Raw genomic sequence first — 19345 nt, 5'->3', positions numbered from 1 at the left:
TAAAGGGTACTTTGGGGCTGTGGTGCTCATCTCACCTTCAGGCCGAGGGAGCCAGTGTTTGTCCACAGACAGCTTTCTGGGTCATGTAGTCAGCATGACTAAACTGCTTCTGGCATAATGGAACACCGTGACAGAAACCAGAGTGCACGGAAATGCCGTTTACCTTCCTGCTGGAGCGGTACCTATTTATCTACTTGCACTGGCGTGCTTTCAAACTGCTAGGTAGGCAGGAACTGGGACAGAGCAATGGGAGTTCACTCCGTTGCAGGGATTTGAACTGCCAACCTTCCGATTGGCAACCCTAAGAGGTTCAGTGGTTTAGACCACAGTGCCACCCACGTGCCTCAAGATAACCTGGTTCCAACCAGGAAGACTTTAAAAGTCATAATCAGTCATTGGAACTAGTCCTGGAAACAAATCATCAGTGGGCTATAGGAAACCCATGCAGAGAGTGTTGCAGATGATATTATTAAACAAACATTCATATTATATGTTGATTTGTGTGGTGATTATCTTAATCAGTGACTCTGATGAAGAAGCACAGTTATCGTTTTTGTGGATAATACAAAACTGGGAGAGATTTGCAACATTTTTGAGGATATAGCCTAAAAATTGTCTTCGTGATCCGGACAGCTAGGCAAATGTCTACAGTTTTGTATTAACCACGCCTAATCTACTGTTTCACTTAGATTATCTGCATTACAAATAAAAATATATAAATAACAAGTAGAACTGAAATGGAACTTTTCCTGCCCTGCTTCTCAGACCTAAATACCATCTTTGGATGGTAGCTTTTGGAACATGCCATCTTGGATGGTTTCAAGAAAAGAATTGATCAAGCATCTGCCAGAGTGCCTATGCATTCCTGATGGCAACATCTTTGATAGGAATGCCAGTTTGGACTACGTGCTGGGCCTGAATGTGCTCCATGTTCTCAGTATTCCTTTTCAGAGTTATGGTTCTTGTTCATATCTCTGTCACCGGCTCTTTGTAATAAACAACAGCTTAGTTTACAGAAAATTCTTCATAAAGCATGCTTTTCCTGCAGAAACCTATTCATGTTAATCCGCCACAAAAAAGCATTTGATATATAACTCTGAACCACTTGGGAGATTAGACCATCATCAGATCATCCCATATATTATATAAAAATCTGCAGTGCATTTTCTAGCTAATTAACAAGGCAAGTCTTCAGTGCTGAAATCACATCTTCCTTTAATAAGCACAGTGAGCACACTTTTTATAAAATAAGATACATAGGTTTTAGGTTGTTCTTAGGTTCTGAAGCCAAATCCGAGAAGCCTTAGGAAAGACTCGATTTTTTTTGTTAGTAAATGCCAAGTATTTTTGGCTTAGTTTGGAAATTTAACAGCTGAATCATCATAATTCAGCAATGGGTTATGATGATATTATCAAGCTTGCATAGAAAATGATAGCCTAATTTATTAAAGAGGTCTTCATTTAAATGTAAATTAAAAGCAGTTTAATATGCTTTGTTATGTGTATTTTGTAGTTCCAAATGCATATGCACCCTTTTATTCTAATTTAGTGAAGAATGTAAAACATTTTTGAGCATGTCTGGCTAGGATTTAGCAAACTGACTTCTAAAAATGTATTCCTGTGCTATGTAATTGTTTTCTGTCCAATAGGGGAAATTTGCTTAGTGCTAATTGAAGAAATTAGCATAAAGCAAATTTTTGATCTGAAGGGCAAATCACCTGATGTTTCGCTTGCCCCTCACTACCTGTATAGCATAACTTGCACTTCTTATTCTCATTCCTTTCCTTTAGGGAAATTTAATTTGTGTGTGTGTGTAGTTTTGCTAACGTTGCTCTCTAAACAATGTGCATATTGATGGTGATATAATATAAGTAGCACAAGGGCAAAGTGACAAAGCACATTACTTTAATATAGCGACTGAAATGATCAAATAAGAATTCGCTGCAGCTGAGTCCAGCGTAGTTTCTCTCTTAGGCAGTTCTCTGGCAAGCCGTCCACTGAGGATATGCAGCTGTGGTCCTTCCATTCCTCAGGGACAGAAGAGTAACCCTTTCCCTGCCTGTTGTCAAAGTGGACATTTTGCACAGCATTACAATGACTCAGTAGGAAAACCACATTGCGCAGGCTGGGAGATGCTAAAAGCCCCAGTCATGTTCAGAAGGGCAGTAAATACCAGGCTTGCTTAAAACGCCATAATTTTGCCTTACATGCAAATGAGTTTCTATGGGCATCTCTACCAGTGCTGTTAATCTGATTGTGTTTTGTGATGCTGTGAAAGTGGGTGTCATTTAGAAAAAGCAAGAGCCAACTTGCCAACAGAAACCCTGGAATTAATAATAATAATAATAATAATAATAATAATAATAATAATAATTTGTTATTTATACCCCATCCATCTGGCTGGGTTTGGCAGCTTCCAACAAAATTTTAAAAATACAATAAAACATCAGACATTAAAAACTTCCCTAAACAGGGCTGCCTTCAGATGTCTTCTAAAAGTCAGATAGTTGTTTATTTCCTTGACATCTGATGGGAGGGCATTCCACAGGGCAGGCGCCATTATCGAGAAGGCCCTCTGCCTGGTTCCTTGTAACTCTTCTTGTAGTGAGGGAACCGCCAGAAGGCCCTCGGAGCTAGACCTCAGTGTCCAGGCTGAAAGACATGATCCACACAAACTGATGTGGAATTATGGAGAACTAGAATTAAGATTTGAAAAATACGAAGCTGAGAGAACCAAAACTGACAGGTCCATCCATTCCTAGTCCTGTGTGACATCACATAAAGGGCAGGTAAAGACATGGCTGTAGAAAGATAGATTGAACTGCCTCTTCCTTCCTCAACTGGTTAAGGTGATGAACTCTGTGCAAGCCAAAATCAGTAGTGTGATTTTTTAATATTTGCAATGAAGAACTGGTCTTAACACTTTTATTGCAGAGCTCTGAATATCAGTGCTACATAGTTTTAGCAGTGCCAGTTTGTTAACTTCCATGGATTCCATTCCTTGTTCAAAACAGGATCTAGCAAGATAACCCATCTGGGCATTGTAAATATTTTGCAAAGTTTATTGCACTGTGTAACAGGGGCAGTTGACTCAAAGTTACATCACATCCTTAGTGCTGGTTTAAAAGCCTATTGTCTTATAGCCTTAAACCTCTCAATAGATGAATAGATAGAGGTGTGCCTCAGATTTGCATTGAAATGTGAATTCTTACAGAGACTTTTCTGCTGTTTGTTAACATAAGCAAGTAAGACAACAGAAATACATTAAAAGAGTTTTCGAATGGAAAGACAATGTTTTTGGAACTCCAGAACCTATACCAGGAAAAGCTCTCCACAATTAGCATTTGTGAGAAGGGGTGATGGAGGAAAATGTTTATGTTCCTTCAAATAAGTATCTGTTTTCATTCAGCAATCCATAGCTTTTTCACAGTGATTCATGAATGTCAACAAATTCAGAGAACATGGAGCTCATGCAAAACGAACAGAGAATTCCTGACAGGAATAGGCCAAAGGGCAGATTTTACAGGAGGGAATTGCAATGGCCGTATTAACAGTAATGGTGGTTTAACAGCTCGAGATGTCTTAGGTAACTCAGAAAATGGCTGTAACCCAACAACTTCTGGCTGACCTGGTATAGCCCATTCACTAACAGCAGTCATAAAGAATGTTAGACTTTCTTTTCAGATTCTAATTTCAGTTGTGCACATGGAACCCTATTCCACTAAAGTCAGCAAAGAATCCCCAGAGCTACACAACAATAAAATGAAATGGAATTAGGCATATCTCTGGTTTGGCATCTTCTGTCTGCTTGAATTGCCAAATAGTTTGTAAGTAGAACTACTGCCAAGGAAAACATGGACACGCGCATCAACAGTAAATGAAATCTAAGCATCATCCATCATTCTGCAAGCCAAATCCTAGTGGCTCTCAAAAGTGAACAGATCCGTTGTTTCCACTGGATATGATAAAGCATAGATGCTGCCTTTCTGAGCATCATGACCGATGTCTGAATCTGAGAGTGATGTCTGGGGAATGGAAACACTAACTATAAATGCCTTTATTTTTGTTTGAAGGAGTTTGGAGGGAAGCAACTGTGCTTGTGGGACAAGGTTTACGTTCTTTGAATAGTTGAAACAATACCAACAAACGAGAAAACGGTATCTACAGGGATATGGTTCTGAGCAGGATTGCCAAGAATGATCCCAATACTCAAATGCAGACACATAGACAGTGCACAATTTTTCAAAGAATCACCTGCATCCTTTTTGTTTGAATCAGTTAACAGGAAACCACTTCTGCATAGTCACTCAGTAAGCTGGTCATCTGAATTGTCTTGCCAAGTGATGTGGAGAATCTTCCCTTGTTTTCTGTGGCAGGATTTTTCCTTACTATACAGGTAAACAACTTACCAAACCTCTTGGCCAGCAGTTATGTTGGTAGAGCATTCCTGGCTGATACATTTCCAATGCTACTTATAGAACTTTTTTTAAAAAACACAATTTTCCGCCAAGTTGGACATTAAGAAAACTATACATTTTGAATCTGATCCTTCCATAATGAAGTCAGTTTCTACTAAGTCCCACTGAATTCATTCAGGCCTGCTCTCACAGAAATATGCATAGAATTTCAGATTTAGGTTGCAAACCTACATCCATTTATTTGGGAGTAAACCCTATGGAACTCAAAAGGACTTATTTCTGAGTAAGTGTGTATAGGAGTGCCCTGCCACACTATAACTCCTCTAGCCATTTGTTTGAAAGGAGGCATGGTTGAAGCCTTCAGGACTCCCAAGTGGACACATATAGGATCAAGCTGCTGAAAAATACCATTAGAGGTTAAAAGAATGTGAGGTAGACCTTTCTTCACTTTATTCGATAGTGTTTTGTTCTTCCCCTGTAATGTCTAGGGTCCAGGACCTCCTTCAACAAGTTTGTTAGATTTGGCATTATGGTTTTGTCCTTGTTTCCCCAAAGTTGTGCAGTGCAGATCTTGGCAGGGCTGAAGAGAAAATAAGGAAGATTTAATGTGGTGACATGTTGGGTTAGGACCTGGGACATCAGGTTTCAAATCCCTGCTCAGCCATGAAAGGCACTAGGTGACCTTGGGTAAGTCACAAGCTTTACTTACCTCACAGAGTTGCTGCGAGAGGAAAATGGGGAGGAAGAGAACCACACAGACCGCCTTGAGCTCCTTGAAGGAAAGGTGAGATATAAATGCAATAAAGAGATACTAAATGAAACCATACAGTAATTTAACAATTAAACTACTTTCTAGCCCAAATGTAGGCCTCACACTTCAGTTACCAGCTATGAGAAGATGCTCAACCCAAATGTGGGTGTCATTTGTGAAAATGGTCTCTGTCAACCCGTTATTTCACTCCTTTTTGTTATTAAAACAAAAACAAACAAAAAAAGAACAGGGTGGTGGTTTCACAGTGCTCCTAATATTTACAATACAGACACAATTGTCTTTATTAGCTATTGAGTTTTCCTTCACAAATTAACATCTGAAAGACGGCATAATTCCCTTCAGAGGGTCTGTTGTGGGGAAAACAACCCCCTACAAACGGCCGAATTCCTCACGCTCACTGCAGTCATAATCGTTTGATGTAAGGTACAGATTGCCTTTGTGTTTCCCTAAATGGAATTAATGTCTGGAGGATTCAGTAGTGCCTCATTAACAGGCAAAATGACTGAGCGCAAATGACTTCCAGCTAATGACTTTGGTAATATTAACAGTGTGCCAGGGAAATATATACCCTAAATGGCTGAGCTATTCCTTTTGGCTTCAGCTTCATATCTGAAAGGCTAATACTGTGTGAGCGAGCATAATTGCAGAGCATTTTCTTATTATCTCTGCCTAAATCTCTGTGTGGGCTAAACAGAGAGGCAAAATTCTAATGCTATTTCCTGTCCCTGGAGAAAGAAGCTGTAAATATACCGTGGAGACTTTTTTTTTTTACAAAGGAGATATAATATGTTTAAGTATGGTAACTGGCCTGTGGCATGAAGCTACCGCTTTCCTATAGAGCAGGGGTGGAGAACATTTTTGTCAGGGGCCACATTCCCTCAGAAGTCATCTGTCAGGGGCCACATGCCAACAGGCAATGGTGAGTAGAGCCAAATATTTGTTTCTTTGTTTCATAAGATTTATCTGTCACTTGTTTGCATCATACAAACATGTTCTCAATTAATTAGTCTGATTAAAGACCACCCTTCTTCAATTTTCATCATGGGCATCACTGATTCACAGTTCAATACAGGTCTACTCAGAAGTAACTCCCACTGGGTTTGATGGTGTTACTCTCAAATAAGTAGGCAGAGGAGTTTAATTTTATTTTTTAGTCCAACAGACCAATACAGATCCTGGTCGGGAAAGCAAGTGAAAGTAATTCCTCTCTGACTTCATTGTGTTAGATACATACACATGACAGTATCTTACTAAGTTGTTTTCAGACAGGTGAGCGTGGATGGGTGAACTTCTTTTCCCCAAGTCATACAACCAGAGAAAAAGTTTTTAAAACTTATTTATTCTTATCAACTATTTTTTTTAGTAAAGGGGCTTCCCTGCAGATAAGCCAGAAACTCAAAAGCAAACCTGACATGGTCCATAAAGACTTTATTCTAAATATAAATTAATGTCGTGGTTTTGTCAATTAAGTGGAAAACAAGGCCTCAAAATGTTTTCATTCTTCATAACTTCCTAAATTCTGCACCCCAACAATGTACATTTTAAATAGAAATCACAGAGGGGTCAGTGTCTACGCATTTCTTAATCCCCAGAAATTTAAAGACTACCCTTGCCCCCATCTTTCTGAAATTCAGTAGGCACCATCCCTATAGAAGGGGCAACAATGCCTGCAAATTTTATCTAATTATGCCAAAATGGTTATACACTCCCTCCACCCCTGGCCATTTCTCCATGTAGTCAATGGGAAAATTTTGGAAACCTCTGATTTTCCAAAGCAAGGTTCTGATTCAGCCCTGAGGCAAAACAAGTTGTGCCTGAAACATTCTGTCAGACTGATCTGCTTTCCAAAATGGGGTCTCAAACTGAATCATCTTTGGTGCACCCCCATTTTGGAGAGGAAAGGACAGGAAAGTCTATGGGTAAATGTATGTTGCAGTACAAACTGAAGGGCGACAGGATAGGAATTTGAACTTCTGCTTACAATCCCTGCTCAAGCTGTTTGTCCTAAGTTTCCTCAGGTTAAAAAAGAAATGAGGATGTGAAAGGAGATAAGCTAACGGTAAGCAATAAAAGTGCCGGGTCTAGAGAGACAGGTTCTGATCTGCAGGTCACAAGGAGATGCTTTGAAATCCTTAGATCACCGATGAATTCTTTCAGTGCTGCTTGATCAACAAGCATGCTATGAGTGGCCTCAGGCCACAAAACAAAAAGAGCAGTAGCCCTTTTTAACTTGTTAAAATGTGGTTGGCAGGGTTTGCAATGTGGGAAACATTCATTTTGAATACGAATTGTGAAAGGAGGAAGTTATAGGGGGGAAAGGGCTAAACACTCCCTCCTCTTGTCTCCTCTTCAAATTGTCCCTCCCAAGAGCTTCAGTATGCTCAGCCACAATATAAAATGGTGCATGTTGCCCTTACCAACATTGTGAGACATCCTAGGAATAGTGCTTACTTGGGCTTGGCTTCCTCTGGAACAGAGAGATCATTAGCCATTTCAGTAATATTTGAGTTTATTTACAAGTTGGGAACAGCCTAGTACTCCCTACCAAGCAGCACATCTGCTGTCCCGGATCAAAACTCCAGAAAGGCATCCAAAATGTTGACTAAAGTCATATCCCTCTTCCTCTCTTTTCCAATATTACTCAAACTCCTTCCATTCTTTTAGCCCTTTTGCACCAGTTTTCCCCAATCTGGTTCCCCTCAGATGTCGAAGGACTCCGTATCCCATCAGTCCCAGACAACTGAAAAGGATGGCCTGCCTGTGGACTTCTCAGTACATCTAACTGGCCTCAGCTGAAGAAAGGCAGGTGGACTAGATCATGGGTAGGCAAAGTAAGGCCTGGGGGCCAGATCTGGCCCAATCGCCTTCTAAATCTGGTCTGTGGGCGGTCCTGTAATCAGTGTGTTTTTACATGAGTAGAATGTGTACTTTTATTTAAAAAGCATCTCTGGGTGATTTGTGGGGCATAGGAATTCATTAATTTCCCCCCTGCAAAATATAGTCGAGCCCCCCACAAGGTCTGAGGGACAGTGAACCTGCCCCCTGCTGAAAAAGTTTGCTGACCCCTAGACTAGGATTAACCCTGAAACTAAATATCAAATGGGTAGTTAAGCTTACCTCTGACAATTTAATTTATAGCTTTCCCTTTTATCAGCGATAGGAACTCTGTTGATGTAGTTGGACTACAGCTCCCATCATCCTCGACCATTGCACAGATGGGATTTGGAGTCCAACATCATCAGGGGAAGCATAAATTCCCCATTCCTGCCTCAACTCTAAAGGATTTATTTCCTGCTAAGTGGCTCAAAGGAATGGCAAGTAGATGGATTGTGAGATATCAATTGCTTTTATTAAGAATATACCAGTATTTGCTCCAATGAACTTGCTTGGATGTTGAGGTCCTCTTCAGGGTCCTCTACCATGGATAGTGACCAGAAATAGGGTGTCACCACTGAAAAGACCCTATATTTTGAATATTCTCCTAAGAGAGGATCTCCTTTATCATTCTGATGCTTGAAGAGCCCACCACAGCTTTCAAAAAGCTGTTTATTCTTGATAACTCTGGTTTATCTGTTTTTTTAACATCTAATTTTGCTATTTTAAAGTTATCATTGTCAATTCTGATTGCACTTGGCTGCTTCAGTGCATTATGAGTGGTTAGCCACACTGGGAAACTTTTGGACTGAAAAGCATAAAAAGAATATATTAAATAAACAAGAAGCAGCAAATTTCTCTCTTGCCAACCACATTTGTGGGGAAACATTGTTAATTTGGGTATTTTAAATTCAGAAGAAACAATGTGATGCCAAATTGGATAAAAAGAAGGATTTAAGAATAATATTCACTTGAAGCTCATTTTGTGGAAGAATTGCAGATCTGAGGCATTAATGTCATTCACAGGGAGATAGATTCACTACAGAATGTGTCAATATCAGTTTCTCTCTAGTTATCATTTTCCCAATCTTAAAAGGCTTCATGCAAATTAAATAGCATCTAAGTGTGAATTTCTCGTAACACACACATTTTTGCATGCTCCTTTTTGATATGCACATTTTTGCAAAGCAATTTCCCTATAATGCATTTTTTAAAGTCATTTCCACAAATATATGCATTTTTCTGCATACTACACTAGCACATGCATTTTCATGCACATTGCTTTGCTGGAGAACTGCATTGCAAAATTCAGAGCGGTGTGAATTTTAAAGGGTGGTTGTGTTTTGGTTCACATCTTGTTTTGAAAATTGCAAATCAGATAAATCTGCCTTTAAATGCTAAATGAATCAGATTTCTTTCTCATCCCTAACTAAAGAAGTTGGTAAGTTACCACCTTCTTTAGTTGCAATAGCGTATCAGAAATCTAACAAAATGTCTCTTGCATGTACTCCTGTTGCCAGTCTTCCAATGGACTCATACAAGTGGTCCACATTCAAAGTATCTTTTAAGTAGTCATGTTGGCCTGCAGTAATCTTAAACTCAGATTGCTCAGTTGTAATAAATTTCTAGAAAATGTTAAATAGAGCATCTGGCCACTAGCCTATGCATGCAAATGAATTCCATCTAGGGCTACCAGAACATCCGCTAATCAACATGCCCTTTTCCTAATGGCTTATTTGTACACACAAAAACTGGTCTTAATGTCTAATGGCCCAAGAAACCAGAAGCTTATTAGCAAAATTAACTAGAGTGCAGAGAGTTTGCTATGTTTGCGTGAGAGATAGTGGCTTCGACGTGATCTCAACAGGAGATGTGTTTTGCTGAACTGCAGATCTGCTCTGAGTTCAGCCTGGGGGGGGGGGAGAACATACAGAATTCCCTGCAATATCCAGATGCTACTTCAGTGATTGAAGCGAGGGAGAATTCATACTGTAGTCCACCATTTGGAAAAGACTGATATCTATCCCAAAACTGGACAAAGAGGCTTTTATCTGCACCGACAAAAGACCTCTTTGAAGCTCTGCCATTCAGTCAGGCAGCATTTTGTGTCTGGTCAACTTTCTGTTTGGAACCATGAAGACTGGATAACTACACAGACATATGGGTGGTCTCAGAACATCTGGATGAGAGCCAAACACATGCCCTAACTTAAAAAGTCAGTCACTCCAATTTTGAAGAATAAAATGGGAGTCCAGGATCATCAATGGAAGCCATTGATTAACCCCCAACTTACGAGATGCCACACGTATATATAATAACTTATACAAACATGCAAACAAGTAAAAAGGCAGATCAGCTTTATTTGTTTAAAACATTTCTACACCACTCTTCACCACTGATTCCAGGGTGCTTCACAGCAGTACATGTGCATTTCTAATTAAAAAAATCAACACATTGAAATATGCACAAATTACTTCAAAACAGCAATAAACAGGCCAATTTCTACTAAAAGCTAACCACAAATGCCTGGACAAACAAACAAGACCATAGCAAACAGTGAAAGCTTATTGATGTCTATGCTTGCCTGATTTCAGAAGGAAAATGATTCTATAAACGGCACCACAACTGAAAAGGCCCTCTCCATAGCTGACACACAAAAAATCTCAGCAGACTGTGACAAAACCAAGAGGAATGCACCTAACAATCTCAACATGCAAGAAATTCTAGCTAGGTGGGATATGTAAAAGGTAATGGAAAATGACCCCTGGATGGTTGAGTCCAGTCAAAGGCAATAATGGGGTGCAGTGCTCATCTCACTTTCAGGCTGAGGGAGCTGGCATTTGTCCACAGACAGCTTTCTGGGTCATGTGGCCACCATGACTAAACCCCTTTTGGCACAACGAAACACCATGATGGAAGCCAGAGTGCAGAGAAACACCGTTTACCTTACCTCTGCAGCTGTACCTATTTATCTACTAGCACTAGTGTCCTTTTGACTAATCATAATAATTTATTATTTATACCCCACCCATTGGCTGGGTTTCCCCAGCCACTCTGGGTGGCTTCCAACAGAATATTAACTGCTAGGTTGGCAGAAGCAACACACACATACACATAAACGGCCTCGGTCCTGTATACCTGAAGGAGTGTCTCCACCCCCACCATTCAGCCCGGCCACCGAGGTCCAGTGCCGAGGGCCTTCTGGTCGTTCCCTCACTGCAAGAAGTGAGGTTACAGGGAACCAGGCAGGTGGCCTTCTCGGTAGACGCGCCCGACATGTGGAATGCCCTCCCAGCAGATGTCAAGGCAATAAGCAACTATTACTTTTAAAAGACATATGAAGGCAGCCCTGTTTAGGGAAATTTTTAATGTTTAATGCTGTATTGTGTTTTTAATATTTAGTTGGGAGCCACCCAGAGTGGCTGGGGAAACCCAGCTAGATGGGCGGGGTATAAATAATAAATTATTGTTATTGCTATTGTTATACATACATACTAGGGTGGACAACTATCTGTGGATGTTATTGCAGATTCATTTCTGGGCCATGAAAGGGCCGCCCAACCACTGAGTGTAGCTCACATAAACAACTTGTTCTGCATGCACCATATTCCCAAGATAGCTGCACCCATCTAAAAGCAAGGCTAGGCAAGGCAGTTGTCAGCCTCCTGAAAGCTTTCTTTTACAGAATTGCAGCTGGAGGGAGAGTGTGATTCATATTTGGTGGAGTGCAACTCATCTCTTTCCCCCCTGCAGGAGGGCAAGCAATTGAGAGCAGACAATTTTGACACACATGAGAGGAGGGAGGGAGAGAGAAAGAGAACCAATGGAAATGTGTTAAGCACTCTTTCCACTCTTAACAGCAGAAACACATTTCTGTATTCTGTGATTGTGACAGCATTTGGGGAACTGCTACTGTCACAGAAACACTGGTGGGAGCCGCCCACCTTTTTTTTTCAACTATCTCCTGGTGAATCCTGAACACCAAATGCCAGTTTGTTATGCCGGCTTTGCCAGAAATCAAAACTTACAGCACTACAACCACCTTCCTCTGCTGGCACTAGACAGAATCGCAAATGCAGATGTTGTCAACTGAATGTAGTTACATTTCTCACGGATGCCTCACACCTGCTTGCAGAGATACCCCAAAAACTTCCCTTAGGCAATATCTCATCTTTACCAGCATCATGAAAATAGAGCCCAACTTCTAGATCTGAGCTGGCTAGATCAAAATGCTAAATCTAAGGTGCCTGTAGAGTTGATAAGAGTGAAAGAGTGTATGCAGCAGCTTAGTGCATGCCACATACAGAGTTTGCATGTTGTGCAGCTTTTGCATTTGGGGCACTTAAGAGCATTCAGTGCATGGAGAACAAGCTACAAACCAGGGGTGGGGCACATGGCAGTGTGAGCTGGGCAAAACCGGGCAGAGCAACAAAAATAAATTTTATCTTTGTGCAGTAGGGTTGTTACTTATGCAGAGTCTCAAGCAGCCTTCTAGCTATGCTCCAGTCAAGGAAGCAAGGGGCATTCTCAGATTTCAAGGACAAATTTCTGCTTGGGAGAAGTGCTCAAGAAGGCTGAAAAGCAGGGTTAGAGAGGGGCATGACTGGAGAGGGTGTGTGGTCTGGGTGGAGTCCCCAAGGCAGTGGCGGAGGAACCCATTCTGTCACCCCCCCCCAAAGTGGCACCCGGGGCGGACCACCCTCTCCGCCCCCCACTTCATATGCCCCTGCCCCAAGGGCCTGGAGGGCCACAATTGAATACTGGGCCTAAGGTCTCTCATGTAGACATGTGGGCATGATAACCCATGTGCTCACTGTACACTGTTGGAAGACTGTGAGATAAGAATCATAGAGTTGGAAGGGACAACGAGGGCCATCTAGTCCAGCTGCCTGGAATGCTGGAAGCTTTTCCCTAATGTGGACCTTGAACCTACAACCCTGAGATTAAGGGTCTCATGCTTTACTGACTGAGCCATCTGATTCAACCAATGTTGCATGCAAACGTCTGTATCAGCAACCTCTTTGGAGAACAAGCTTTGAAAAATATTCTACAGATTATTATTTTTACCCCTTCTAATCAGCTAATTACCCCAGAAAGTTTATGCAATTAATCATGTGTCTGCAGAACAGACAAATAAAAGTTTTTATAGGGGGAACTAGCATTTTATTGCCTATTAAGTTGTTTGCCCTTCTCTAGGAGAGCATCCTTTTTATTGAGGTGTGTGCATATCTGTGTGTTTGCACTGAAATCCACTGGCAATTACACAGACATAAATAACGAATTGCATTGTTTAATGTTGTTTAAGAGTTATTAAACAGATCACATGCTCATAAAGGACTCATTTAGATTTCTTAGTAATTAGTATAATGGTTGCACTTTATGGGAACATTCCCACCCCCTCGCCTGCATAAATTTGAGCTTTATTCCCCCCCCCCCCCCCCGTAATCTTGCTTTTAACCAAAAAGAGAGAGTAAAGAAAAGAGAAGAAACTCAACGAGCAAAACTCTCATTTGGTGCCCTCTATTGATCAAATCATGAACAGCACTATCTGTCCCAAACTAAAAGGCATGATTATGTTGTTTTCAGGTACATAACTGCCTTCTTGCATTTCTATCAGGGAAGGAAAAAGCTGATTCAGAGTGAGCGAGTGCCACTAATATAACAGAAAAATGCAAAAACTGAGGTTTGCAGTGTATAAAGGGTCCTAGCAAGTCTCCAAACTTCATGAAGAAAGCTGTACACTGAGCAAATGTCAACATACATACTGAAATTGGTCTAAATGTTTTAGCTTTGTCCCTGTCCTGCAAGAAACCACAGGCATTATAATTCTTGGGAAGGTGGCATTCTTAAGAAATTATACTCTGCTCCCAAACTTTGTCCTTTTAGCTCCTGAAGAATCATAAGCATTTTGCAGATGTTTAAGGGAAATGTATGTTAGCTTAAAGAATGGAGTCAGCACATGCAGGCTCCCCTCAAAAGTTATCGTCTCTGCCAAACCTGTCTGCATGGAGAAGGGAGGTCTGACCAAGAACTCCTTGCGACCCAGAACCCTGATAAAACAGGGTTTCTGATCATGGGGAAGATCCGAAGTCGGTTTACCTGAATCCAAAAACTACAACTAAGCCAGCCAATCTATTCATTGATGCACACTGCAGCAGATGGGCATTTAAAATGATCTTCCATACAGAGATGCTCATCTCTAATCTGCTAGTCCCAACTGGATTTAGATGCAGAATGTCTATAACCTCCAGACAGTGCTTACCTAGTAATGAGTCCATGGCAAATGAACAGCAACGACAAAGATAAATAAAGTTTCTTGTGAATGAGTTCCCAAAAAACAATCACTTGGCAATCCATTTTGGGGCACCTTATGATACCACATTTCTAGAAGTGTTTGCTTTCAATTACAAATTTGTAGAGGGAAGTTAACCAGTCCAACATACAGTCCAATTATCCTGCAGAACTTTAGATGCATTTAAGTTTCATTTTACATTAAGCATGCTGAAAGCTATGAACGAGTGTTAAACTGCTATGGATTGCTGTATAGTCACTGAATTAACTTCCTTCCTTCTGTGGAAAGCACATTCACCGTACACAACAAACCACTCCCATGAGATCAAATCCACGTGCCCTGACAGCTGCTAGCCATATGTTATGTTAAAACTAGTTTTGTTCTAGGGCAATGCTATTATTCCTTATTCACTAGCGGGGGCTGATGGGAGTTGTAGTCCAATACATCTAGGGGCCGTCCGTTTGTCAAGGGATGGGCTAGACCAATATTGCTGTTGCCAGGTCATTCCTTTCAGCCATTACTCCACTTTGAAAGCTTGATTTTGTGAGAGACTGGTGTTGCTTACAGGAAGGAAAGTGCCAAATGGGAGTGTCAAAGCAAGACAGAACTTGAACCCCTGAGGGAGCCAACAGGTCTGCTGTCACCATGGCAAAGGAAATACCAGTTAGATATGAAGAAAGCAATGCTTTGGGGATGAAGCTTGGATCTTTTATTTATGGTGGACATAAATATTGGATTTGTTCACGAATACTGTTGTGGAATATTGAAATTCATGAATATTCCAGAATGGTGGTAGCTAGAGAATACTAGATTTGCATACGCTTTTCCTAGAGGTATAAGATACTAGAACAATTACTAGCAAACCTAAAGGATAACGATTTGGAATCCAGACTAAGTGAATTGTGATTAGATCACAAATTAATGCAACACAAGCAATGATTATCTTCTCCCACTGGATTTGATGGGAATCAAGTTCAACTACTGGGACACGGGTGGCTACTGGAATGCGGGTGGTGCTGTGGTCTAAACCACTGAGCTTCGTGGGCTTGCTGATCAGAAGGTTGGTGGTTCGAATCCTCGCAACAGGGTGAGCTCCCGTTGCTCGGTCCCTGCTCCTGCCAACCTAGCAGTTCAAAAGCACGCCAAAAAGTGCAAGTAGATAAATAGGTACCACTCCGGTGGGAAGGTAAACGGTGTTTCCGTGCACTGCTCTGGTTTTGCCAGAAGCGGCTTAGTCATGCTGGCCACATGACCTGGAAAAACTGTCTGCAGACAAATGCCGGCTCCCTTGGCCTGTAAAGCGAGATGAGTGCCGCAACCCCAGAGTCGTCTGTGACTGGACTTAACTGTCGGGGTTCTTTACCTTTTTAAGTTCAGCTAACTTAGTCTGGATCCAACCCAATATGTGCAAATTAAGGGTTTGGATTCAGATGTGGTCATGGTAAGAACAGACCCACTGAAATCAATGGGGAAAGTTAGTCATGACTTAGATCCCACAGCAATGAAGTACAATTAAATAGGGCATTTTGGATGCATGGTGACATAGACATCGTACTGACAAGATGCCTCACACCTTACAAGCTACTGCAGTTTCACTAGTGCTCACCCCATGCTGCTGAATGTACATGTAAAAAGCGAGGGGGAGAAGAAGTACATCTTGAAATACGCAGTGGAAAAGCACAAGGAAGCTACTGCTTATTGCAGTTCTCTGGTATGCAGGCATCACAGATATATAACCGTAGAATTGTAGAGTTGGAAGTGTCATCTAGTCCCTGCAACACAGGAATCACAACTAAAGAATCCTTGCCAGATGGTCATCCAAATGCTGTTTAAAAACCGCCAGGGATGGAGAGTCCACCACCCTCCGAGGGATTCCATTCCACTGTCAAACAGCTTTTAGCGTAAGAAAGTCATTTAGTCGACATCTGAATCCACTGGTTCAGGTCCTACCATCTAGGAGACACAGAAAATAGGCTTGCTCCATCATCTATGTGACAGCCCTTCAAGATATCTTGCAGATGGCTATCACATCACCTCTCAATCTTCTCCAAGCTAAACAAACCCAACTCCCTCAACTGTTCCTTATAAGGCTTGGATTCCAGAGCCTTTATATCCATCACTGTATGGAGATAAGCACGTCAAATACTGCATAAACACCAGTGACACTCGTGTGGAGCCGTTCTCTCTTATATGTAAGGACCATTTCATGTGTGCAACTTGACCACTTACTTTTTCCATCCTTCTAGTGGAAAGGGCTTATATGGAGAAATCTTTGCATGCAATGGGCTGCTCCTCTCCAGCAGCTAACAGTCAAGTCGCTGATGGATATACCATTTTCCTGACCATCTGCCTGACCTTCCATGCTAATATGCAAGGCATAAAAAACTAGCCTCAACTGGTAGGAGAGTCTCAGATGCTGAAATATGCACGTGTGCTTTGTTTTGGAGCATTTCGAAAGCTGGTGGCAAACCAACACACTCTCCATCAATGGCATAAATATTCAGCTATCTTCTCCAATCCAGGTCTCCATATGCAGAGCAGCAATTGCTATCAGTATACAGACCCTTTCATAATAGCTACATGTAACTTAAAGCAGGAGTGGGAACCTTTTTTATGTTAAGGTTCACATAAGACGGGGTAGAAATTCATTCTGGATTTCAATGCAAACCTATCTAATTTGCATTTTCTGAAACTGAAACGAAACATAGCAATCCTATGAAATTTGCACTTCTCTGAATATTGTGGTGCAGTTCTTCAATCAAATAATATGTACAAAAATTGTATGTTGGGGAAAGGGTCATAAAAATGCACATATTGCTGCATTATAAAAATGTATTCTATTATTGCCAAATGTGTATATCTGGCAAATGTTAACCCCCCCCCCAAAAAAACCTATTAGAAAAAAATATCATAAAATGTTGATTATTTTTCACAAGGACCTTTTGAAAAAATAATTCACAAACTGATGCAGAAATGTGGAGAACTGAACTTAAAAGTGGAAAAATGAGAAATGGAGAGAAAAACAGAAATCAACATATTTGTCTATTCCTAGGGTCACATACCCCAGAGGAAATATCTTGGGGACTCTGTGTGTGTCCCTCCCTCCCTCTGTTTCCTCATGCTTTCTGCTACAAACCTTTCCACGTGGCAATGAGGCATGGATAGAACTTTTCTCCCTGAAGCCTTACTGACATAGGAGATGGGGGGGGGGACACACAACTGCATTGCAAAATAAGGGTTATTCACTCTCCTCCACAGCTGCAATCCCCCCACCCAAACCTGCCCTCACCACATGGCAATTGGGTTTATAGGAGCCTAATAATCCTGCAGAGGAGTAATCAACAGCCACTAAAAACATACGATAGACACTTAAATATTACATTTCACATATAGTCCCACACCCCAGCTGGAAATTTATGGCAAAAAAAGAGGACTGCACAAAACCAGAATGCTTGCAACCAAACTTTTGATGCTTCTTAAAGAACACATGAAAAGATTGTATCATTTGTGTTAACCATTAATGTAAACCTGCTGCATAAGCATCTCTGGATATGTCATTTGTGACTAATTACCGTTAGCCCCACCCATTTTATGGAGCCAGCTGCGGAGATGTGCTTATATTCTCCAGAAGAAAAGCCAGAACATTTTAATTTTGGCAGATGCTGTACCATCACAAAGGTTCCCCAGGAGGGGAAAATATTTAAAATGGTCCCACAGTTGAGTTCTATGTTCTCTTAAAACTATTATACAGCATTAAACAAAAATAAAAATCTAATAGCAGCTCTTGTTAGAAATTGTTTCATTATGCTGATTATTCTAACCCTTATCTGGAACACGTTTAAAGAAGCTCACTACAAAAATACAGTATCTGACAGTAAATTTAAGTTCTCTTCCTCCTTTCTGAACCGTCAACTACCGTCACTGGGCTGATCATTGGAAAACACCTCTTAACAAAAGAAGAACTGAATCTGAAAAGACTTCAAAAGGAGAGAGGTCCTCTGAAAGCTGAAACCATTCTGAAATGCATTTATATACTTAATTAACTGGCAATGTTTATGTGCCATCTCATGACATAAAGCATTCACTTTAATGCCCCAAGCAACATGTTCAAGGACCATGTCAGCGCAAAAGCCTGAAAATAACCTTCAGATTGCCTAATTTGCACTTACAGCTAAAGGACTGGGTTTTGTCCAGGGATGGGGGGAGAATTTTGATTCAGTTCACATTTAAAGGTGAACCTACCTGACCTGCACTTTCTGAAACTATACCAAAACCACAGTTCTTATTCAACATTCACACATCTCTGAAGTTTGCAAAGGAATGGAATAAGCCAACCAGGGAGCACCCTACAATCAAGTCTACAGCAAAAGTCACATGAACCAGATTAACTGTGTTCTGCCTATTCCTACTGCAACTCTTGCATGAAAAATAAACTTTCATGTCAATGGGTATAGAAACCAGCCTTTCTATTACATATTAGATTTGCTTATTTTATAATATGGGCTTCAGTTGTCAAAGAATTCGTGAGGTTAATCGGTGATCCTTTCCTCACACCAGAAAATTTTTGACTTAGATACTGTATTATAGAAGCATCCTTCCCCAACATAGAGCCTTTCATATGCTGTTGAACTTCAACTCCCATCAGCCTCAGCCAAGTTGGTTGTTGGTCAGGGTCAATGGGAGTGGTAGTCCAAAAACATCAGAAGAGCATCAAGGTGGAAAAAGGGTTAAAAACTGATATTAGCTGTCATTTCTGCCTTATACGCAAGGTGACTAAGTGGGCATTGTATTATCCAGGTTCTTCTCCACAGTAACCTGTTGCAGGCTTAATCCACAAAGTAAAATATGAAAATAATTACAGACAGGAATCCTCTTGTGTGTTTTGGATATAAAATACATTGCTTTGTCTGAATCAGTCATTCTCTCATATCCAAATATTTTAGTTGAATATTTGGCCTGTGCAAGAATAAACATTGTGTTCATAGCTTA

The 19345-nt window shown here is 40.9% G+C and overlaps 1 protein-coding gene across 1 annotated transcript in view; it reads left to right on the top strand.

Annotated features, from left to right (window-relative positions):
* Positions 1–5953: 5953 nt before the first annotated feature.
* The window catches only part of AGR3 (anterior gradient 3, protein disulphide isomerase family member), a 38273-nt gene continuing 24881 nt past the window's right edge, over positions 5954–19345 (top strand). The window contains exon 1 of the mRNA XM_081833989.1: positions 5954–6109. The gene's annotated coding sequence lies outside the window, so the exon portion shown is untranslated. The remainder of the gene's footprint in view (positions 6110–19345) is intronic.

This window comes from Podarcis erhardii (genome assembly GCF_964252035.2).
Source record: "Podarcis erhardii genome assembly, chromosome: 12".
Lineage (NCBI taxonomy): Eukaryota > Metazoa > Chordata > Lepidosauria > Squamata > Lacertidae > Podarcis > Podarcis erhardii.
The sequence above is the reverse complement of the archived record's forward strand: the minus strand, read 5'-3'. Positions and strand labels throughout refer to the sequence as shown.